This window comes from Lampetra planeri, chromosome 26 (assembly GCF_965212315.1).
Source record: "Lampetra planeri chromosome 26, kcLamPlan1.2.h2, whole genome shotgun sequence".
NCBI lineage: Eukaryota > Metazoa > Chordata > Hyperoartia > Petromyzontiformes > Petromyzontidae > Lampetra > Lampetra planeri.
The window spans coordinates 8,111,421-8,119,983 of NC_136132.1; the positions used below are offsets into that span (position 1 = coordinate 8,111,421).

Below are 8,563 nucleotides of genomic sequence, written 5' to 3' on the forward strand. Positions count from 1 at the left end.
GGGCCTCCACTAGGGGGAGCTTTAGAAAGCCTCTCTTGAGGATATTCCACGCCGACCAGGCATATTGTGAGTAGTGGGAGTAACCCACACTGCATCTCACCACCTGATAATTGACTTTAATCTGGTGTTCCTATGTATTTGTGATTCATCAACACGAGCTCAACACGTGCTCACATGGGCCTTAAATGCAAGTGGGCCGTGGTAAAAAAATCCTAAATCACTTTAACCTTACCACATGTTAAAGCATGTTTAAGCAGTGTATCATAACAGTTTACGTACGTGTAAAATTCATGTCACACAGGTAATTTCTAATATACAGGACAATTGTCCTTAAATATCTAAGAAAGCCTCCTTGAGTCTCAAAACACTACATTTGCAGGTGGGTTCTGCATTGGCACGTTTGGCCAATTCAGTTTTTTTTAAGTGCTTGTGGTGTGTGCATCGCTAACAGGTGGCATGTTAACATTGGACAATCCACTGGGCATCACCGTTCATTCAAACAACGAGTTACTGGCGTGCTCGACACATGAGGGACGCCGTACAACCACATTAGGTCGGGAACACAGATTGTTGTATCGTAATTCTAGATTTGAAGCTTTCATACTCTTAGGTTTTTTCGGTAAAGTCACGTAGGTAAAAAATAAATAAATATTACAAATATTAAATCATATAAATAAAATAAGAAATATATTTGTTTCTATTATTATTTCTATTAATTAATCAAATTTATTTATTATTATCTATTTATAAAATATTTGAAATTATAATTATTTTATTTATATTATTATTTCTATTATTGGTTCTGATTTATTTTCTTATTTATAACATATTAGATATAATAATAGAAATAATAGAAATAAAAAAAATGCTATTATTATTTTATTATTTATTTATTGTTGTGCCGTGCTCATGAATCTCGGGCGGGTTCCTCGCCGATTGATTGACAGGCGAGTTGTCAGTAATCTGATGTCACTTTCGCCTCACGTCCCTCTTAACGCCACATTTTACCTCACAGTTTCAAAAACACAAACCAGCCTATTGCACAAAACGTTTAAGGGAGGGGGTGGGGAAACAACAGCACAAGCAAATGATGCGTAAGTTTTGTTTATCATTATAGGCGAATGTGCATATTTTCTAGAGTCGTGTTTGCGAAGCGCTCCCCCCCCCCCCATGTGCCGCGCCGTCTCCTGAGTTTATTAGAAAGCGCCTTAACTATTAACACTCTTGCAAGTATATAACAAATACGTTTCGCGTACGTGTTCTCGCACAGCAATGAATGTAAACGAATGGAAAAAATGAACCGCGTTTTTTTTTAAATATCGCATTACAAAAACGCGTTTTATTTTGTTGAGCCGATGTTGTTTTGAACGTCGCCGCTTACCGTAGCCTCGCCGCGTTGCGCAATCACCGCGAGGGCTTCCTCAAGCCTCGGGCTCTGATTGGTGTAAAAGCGCGGGAAAGTGTCCTCGCCCCCACCAGGTTCAATCAAACACCCCCTCCCCCCGCAAAGCAATGATCGATCCACTGCTGGATATTTAAGACCGAAACAACATGATTTATCCACAAATCAGGCTAACGCCTGATGATGCTCGTTTCAATTATTGGTACTCAAATTGTAGTAAATGTTGTGGATTCGCTCTCCGACACACCGGTGTGCTGTACTGGAATTGGCCACGTTCCGTTTACGTGACAAATCTTAACTACTAATTGACTGTGGCGGGTTTAACAACACTTTTATTTACGCAATCGAACCCAACAAAAAACACCCCCCCCCCCCTCCATCTATTAAGGATAAGGTCTCCGCTTGTCGCAATCTCTCGCGCGTGTGGCCTTCAACCTCGGATGGTGGACGGGCTCGCACACGTGCGTTCGTGCCACCTTTGGGGCCACGTTACAGCACAATATAGCCACCAACAACCAAATTGCGTAATAGTCCAGACGGTTAAATTTCGATTTAAAGCTTTCGTGACTGCAGGGATTCATCTTCTTGGTTCTTTCGGTAAAGTCACGTAGAAGGGAAATAATAAAATACTGAGGACGGCTGCTTGCGTTGTGGCCGAAACGTGAGAATTATTTTATTATGTTTTATTTTTATTATTTTATTATTTCCCTTCTACGTGACTTTACCGAAATAACCAAGAAGATGAGTCCAGACGATATTCCGAATTTTTCGATTTGAAGCTTTAGTGACTGCAGGGATTCATATTCTTGGTTCTACGTGATTTTACCGAAGGAACCAAGACGATATTCAGAATGTTCCACGTGGCCCTCTGTGTCTCAATACAACCCCCCAAGCATGAATCTCTCCGTGCTGTGAAAGCCGCTTTGTTAAACGGAGTTTATTATTACTCTTAGGTTTTTTCGGTAAAGTCACGTAGGTAAAAAAAAGAATAATAATAAATGAAAATAACTACATTATTCTTTTATTATTTTACCTACGTGAAAGGATACAAATAAAATAATAATAAATGAAAATATCTCAATTATGATTTTATTATTGTTATTCTACCTACGTGAAAGAATAATAAATGAAAATACCTACATGATTATATTATTATTTTACCTACGTGAAAGAATAATACAATTATAATACATGAAAATAACTCATTTATTATTTTATTATTATTCCTTTTTTTCCTGTGACTTTACCGAAAGAACCTAAGAGTATGAATCCTTGCAGTCACGAAAGCTTCAAATCTAGAAATGAGTTTATTATTATTATTATTGCACACTTTTCTGCTTTTGTTTCGCTTTATCCGCACACGTCAGTCATAAGTAAACCTACACAAAATGCATCGTCTTCTATGTGCGTTAGATCTACATGTTCCCCGGGCTGTGGTGAACATTCGAAGCTTCCTTAACGATACAATCTTAAACAAATGATGCACCTGCAATTACTCTGTAAATGCTTTCCAACAAACGCGTGTCCTGATCAGCTATTGTGTTGCGATCAATGTCCCATTTGCTACATAGCACATCTCGTATAGCAATACAGCTTTACACTCAAATCATGTTCTTTTATCCTGGATCAACCTCGACGTGAACCCACAACTACCATCATCAGACAGGACGCTTTTCAACCCTATTCGGGAAGCGTTAAGAACACCGCGGTTGTGGTTAAGCACGTTGATTGCAAAACGTTTCAAAATGCAGTACAACTTGAAAGTGTACGTTTTTTGTTATATAAACTTAACGAAGCTTCAAAGTCATCTTTGTAGGATAGAACCGGCACATATTGCCTCGGTGTATGGCTGGCGAGATGAAAGCTACTGGTTAATTTTAGACTTAAAACTTTCGTGAGTGGAGGAATTCATATTCTTGGTTCTTTTTGTAAAGCCACGTAAATAGAAAACTGGTTACTGTTTGCGTGAAGATTTTCATTGATTGACGTCTTGAGAACACTTGGAAATATTTAGTTGACGTGAATATCTTGAGCTCAAATGGCATTACGGTTCATCCAGAGGTTGATAAACGAGTTTAAATCAAATCATGCATTTTATCTTCTTGGTTCTTTCGGTAAAGTCACGTAGAAGGGAAATAATAAAATAAAACATAATAATTATTTCCCTTCTACGTGACTTTACCGAAAGAACCAAGAAGATGAATCCCTGCAGTCACGAATGCTTTAAATCAAATCATGCATTTTAGTTTTAACGCCTCTTAACTACACAACTAATCACGCTACGAAAAGTCCCTTGGGGTTGTTATTGATCCTCTTAATCTCTATACCCACTGGATGTGTCCGATTGCAACAGGATTCTAATCAAAAGCGGTTATTGAAGTGATAAAGGCTTCAGAAAAATGTGATTAAATTATAAACCGTGTAGCAAATCCATACCGATTATACCACATTTCCATCACGCTTATAATCGGGACATCTATATGTACACGTCTTTTGACAAATGAACTAAGGATGCAACTTAAAAGCGGTTAAGTTCGCGAGACTCGAAACCCTGAATTCAGACTCCAGACCACGGCTGACATCAGCGGCAAGTGCCGTCTGAATCGCACCTACCAGCGATAAGTATTGCACATAAGCATCGCCCTACATAAACATAGAAGTACTCTTTGGTTCTTTCGGTAAAGACACGTAGGTAAAAAAAAATAATAGAAGTAATAATAGAAATAAAACTTTTTTATTTCTATTATTTCGAAATAATAATAGAAATAATAATAGAAAAACATATTATTTCTATTATTTCCAAATAATATCTATTTTTTATTATTATATTATTTCTATTTAAAAAAATTTACCTACGTGACTTTACCGAAAAAACCTAAGAGTATGAATCCTTGCAGTCACGAAAGCTCCAAATCTAGAATTACGGTACAACAATCTGTGTTCACGACCTAATGTGGTACTCTTTGGTTCTTTCGGTAAAGTCACGTAGGTATTAAATTAAATCACCACGTTTCGGGCGCATCACCAGCATCCGTCATCAGGTGTGGGGACAACCACAGCAACAAACAATTGCTCAAGTTGATATTTTATAACTACGTGAAAAACTAAAGAGTATGGATCCCTGCAGTCACGAACACTTCAAATATACATAGAGACATAAGTGGCCTTGCAGTATGCTTAGTCGATTGAGTTGTGCACCGTACGTTGAACTTCTTTCGCACCGTACGTAGATAATCGGCAGTGCGGTAGAGATATTGGGTTACTTTAAAGCAGCACATTATTCAATCATGTATTGCGCTGGACTGTCCACAACTACTTGAACTTCAACCGTGATGATGGGTACAAACTGAGTAATCATTGGAAAGATGTTATTAACCATGTAAAAAATATTTAACTACGCATATTTGTACCATCTTATTTGACAGGTACTATTCTACTTTAGTGATAGGTTTTTACCCTTTCAACTGGTACAAAAACTGACACCTTTATACAAGGCATCATGTTTACAATAACCACAACACAAGCAGTCAAAATGCAAACAAAAAGAAACTCTGATAATGATATGCACTGTCATTGAAGTTGATTGGTCCATGCCCGAGACAGCTTTTCTTAGAGCCTAGTCTCCATACTTTACCGAGTGTTAACGTCCCCAGCGTTTAACAGTACTGCTTTCATCTTCTTGGTTCTTTCGGTAAAGTCACGTAGAATGGAAATAATAAAATAATAAAAATAAAACATTATATTATTGTATTATTTCCATTCTACGTGACTTTACCGAAAGAACCAAGATGAATCCCTGCAATGACGAAAGCTTTAAATCGATATTTAGTACTGCTTTCTTTTGTTTATTATCAGCTAACACCGGCCACAACCCCGAGTCGAGGTGCACCAATTGTTCTCCTTTAGCCCCCCCCCCCACCGGTCCATTCCTTGGCCACCACATTCAGATAAGCCCCTCCCCCCTCCACTAGTATATAAGAGCTTGTTTTTTGGATTTTTCCTCACTTGATAGAGTAAATTTAGATGTGACGGTCCCACCTGAAGACGGAGACTTGTGTTGCCTCCGAAACGTCGTGATTTATTATTTGATTTCTATTATTATTTATATTATTATTTTTACCTACGTGACTTTACCGAAAAAAACCTAAGAGTATGAATCCTTGCAGTCACGAAAGCTTCAAATCTAGAATTACACAAGTTGTATGGATGGTGATCCCCTATCCCAAGCTCTATCCAGGCTCAACACTGTTTAAGCTTATGAGGTCTGCTGAGATTGAGTACATTGTTGGTGATTTGCTGATTGTTTTATATAAAGACGGGATTACTGACGCATGTAATTATCTGCGCCGCATCGCATTGACAGTATAATTGTACAATAATGTCCACAAAAACAACCTCTGTACTTTTACCGAGTCAAATGTCAGGGGATTGAGACCATTTAAATCATTGCGCAATAATCCGACTCGGTACGAATACTAGCCAAGGCTAAATATCAGTGACAAGTGACAGAAATTATTATCTTAACCGGTCAGCTTCACCAATCCGCACTATCGTGGTGAAGTTTGGGTCAAACAACCGTGGAAAGGCCTTCACCCACAACGAGTGAATTTGACAAATATAGCTAAATGGGCAAATCATTCTTTGTCTTAACTGCATATGTCCAGGCCCTGAGTGAAGCATATGAAGGCATTATTATCACGTCCCCATAATGTAAAAAGCCTATGTTAATTTCCACTCTCATATCGCTTTAAGCAGACGCTGCCAATCCGCGTGCATGCGGCTCAACCGTCTCCGTACACTGGACATTAAACGCGTACAGCAGTGGGGGGGGATAGGGCGGGGCTTCCTCAAAAGTAGGCGACGCCCACAAAAGCAACTACCAAATCGCGAACGAGACGAGCGTAGCCAGCCCCTCCCCCTGCCGCACCCACCAATCGCAACTAAAAATAAATTAACGAGATGGCCAATCAGGAGCGGACATCCCTCGCGGCAGGTACGCCCCCCCCCCTCCGTCACACCCCCCCCCGCCTCACACACCCGGCGATCGCAAGAGTTGCATGCCGCGCATGCGCAGTGCGCATGATCGCCGCCCCTCGTATACAGAGCACTTCGCGGCCGGCGAGGAAATAATAGTAGCGATATAAATAATGAAAGAGCGCGGCAACGCAACATAAATAATGAAATAATGCGGCGAAATACCACCTCGAGCGCACACACACCAGACCGGGGGGGGGGGTTGTGTGAGAGACTCGCAGAGAGAGAGAGCGCGCGCGAGAGAGCGAAGGAGAAGAGACGGTCACACAAGCCCCATACATACGCACGTCAGGCCCCGTAGCCCCCCTCCTCTGTCCGCAGCTTGATGTCGCCCCCCCACCATACGAGACGTTTGGGGGGCTTCCCCCCCCCCTTCCGTCGCTCTCGTCTCGGTTTCTCTCTCGTCCGGTGCCGGCGCAGAGGCGAGAACGTGGAGGCCAAAGTAGAGGAGTTGCGTGCACACGAAAGCGAGCGCGCGCGCGAAAATGGCCGAATGCACGCGCGAGGGCAGTGGCTGAGCGCAGTGTACACAGCGCGTGTGAGCTGTTTGGGGGGCCCTAGGGGGGCGTGCGAGTGGGCGAGCTGACGGGCTGGCTGGCTAGCTGGCGGGAGGGCCCTCCCGAGCCCTCCCGCGTGTGCACACACGCGTGGGAGGGTTTTGGTGGCTTTTGCTAACCCGGTGTACGAATCGGTGGGTGTTGTTGTGTGGTGGTTGTTTGTGGTTGATAGACTTTGCTGTGTGGGGGGGGGGGTTGTGTGGTAGGTTGTACAAGAATGGTACACGTTCGGTTGAAATTTGACGTTGGTTTTTGATGATAGATTAGATATTAGCTTGGCCAGCTTAGTTTAAAGTTGGGGTATTTTAGCGAAAATTTTGTTATACATTTTTTAAATAAGTATTCACATTTGCGGTATGTAAAGTCATTTGATTTTTTCAATTAACATTTGTGGTTTAGACTTTTTTCCATTCAACTTTTATTTATAAACAAAAATTATGAATTCTTAATATTATGTTCCTTCCTCGTTTCATCATGAACGCAATCATTTTTAACAATTTAGCGATTTGTTAATGTTCATGATAAACGTATGTTTTAAAATCAGGATTCAAATTATTTATTTATATGTTTGTAAAACCCATCAAACATGTGCTGTGTATTTGTGTATTCGTATTCTTCACGCTGTGGATGACGATTACAAATTTTGTAGTGAACGTCAATTGTAAATAACCAAATTTGACATGTACAGCCATATACACAGCGGAGAAGTTTGCTTATAGTGAGATAAAAATGAGTGCCCGAGTACACATGAAACGCCAAACTACCTCATTAATAATACATCACTTTAGTTGTGGCTGGGCGTGTGTTGTCGAATTTGAAAGCGAACAAAACAGAAAACGAAATAAATTTTTAAAAAAGTTTCACTGTATTCGCGAGCGACCGTCGTCCGTCCGCGGTACCTTGGGATCCCCCTGTTTGGTGTGCAAACACGACGTATCGCAATGGGGTGATCTCATCCCATCCCATGCACCACTGCACGTGGCTCTGCGTGTGCATTCCACGCACAGTCATTCGCCCCATGCCACTCGCACGCTTACCTGCTGTTTGCGTGGTGCTTTGGTGTATTGGTGGTGGCGTTATTAGTGTGCAATCAGCGACGGTGGTATATTGGTGGTGTATATGTCCATAATATCAGTTCAGCCATAATGCATAGTTTTGTCCCGTGACCTGTCTTGGAGCTTTCCTCGCTACCCACGTGGCCTCGAAGTGCACCTAGCCTGGCACAAGCGCTGTGGTGACGTCACTGAGTGGCGAAAGGCGGCTATTCTGTGTGTACATACGGGAAGATGGCATGGTTAGAGATTCAATGCTGGTCAGTTTCACAATTTCGACATTTCAGACACTTTAGAAACGTGGATAAATATTCGTACTTGTTGAATCACAAAGCGGCTTTTTACTTGTCACGCAATTACGTGTCAAGCGAGCAGGAATGTAACTAAAATAGAAATATAATTGCCTAATGATGAAATGTCCTTTTACTTGGGTATACCATGCCAACCAATTACCACTGTAATTAATGCCGATTAAAATAATGTGTTCTCACCTTGCTCGATAAGAGTTGGACTTATCA

General features: G+C 41.2%; 1 protein-coding gene across 1 annotated transcript in view; it reads right to left on the reverse strand.

Moving 5' to 3' along the window:
- The window catches only part of C26H14orf93 (chromosome 26 C14orf93 homolog), a 29,072-nt gene extending 22,103 nt beyond the window's left edge, over positions 1–6,969 (reverse strand). The window contains exon 1 of the mRNA XM_078606912.1: positions 6,724–6,969. The gene's annotated coding sequence lies outside the window, so the exon portion shown is untranslated. The remainder of the gene's footprint in view (positions 1–6,723) is intronic.
- Positions 6,970–8,563: the final 1,594 nt, after the last annotated feature.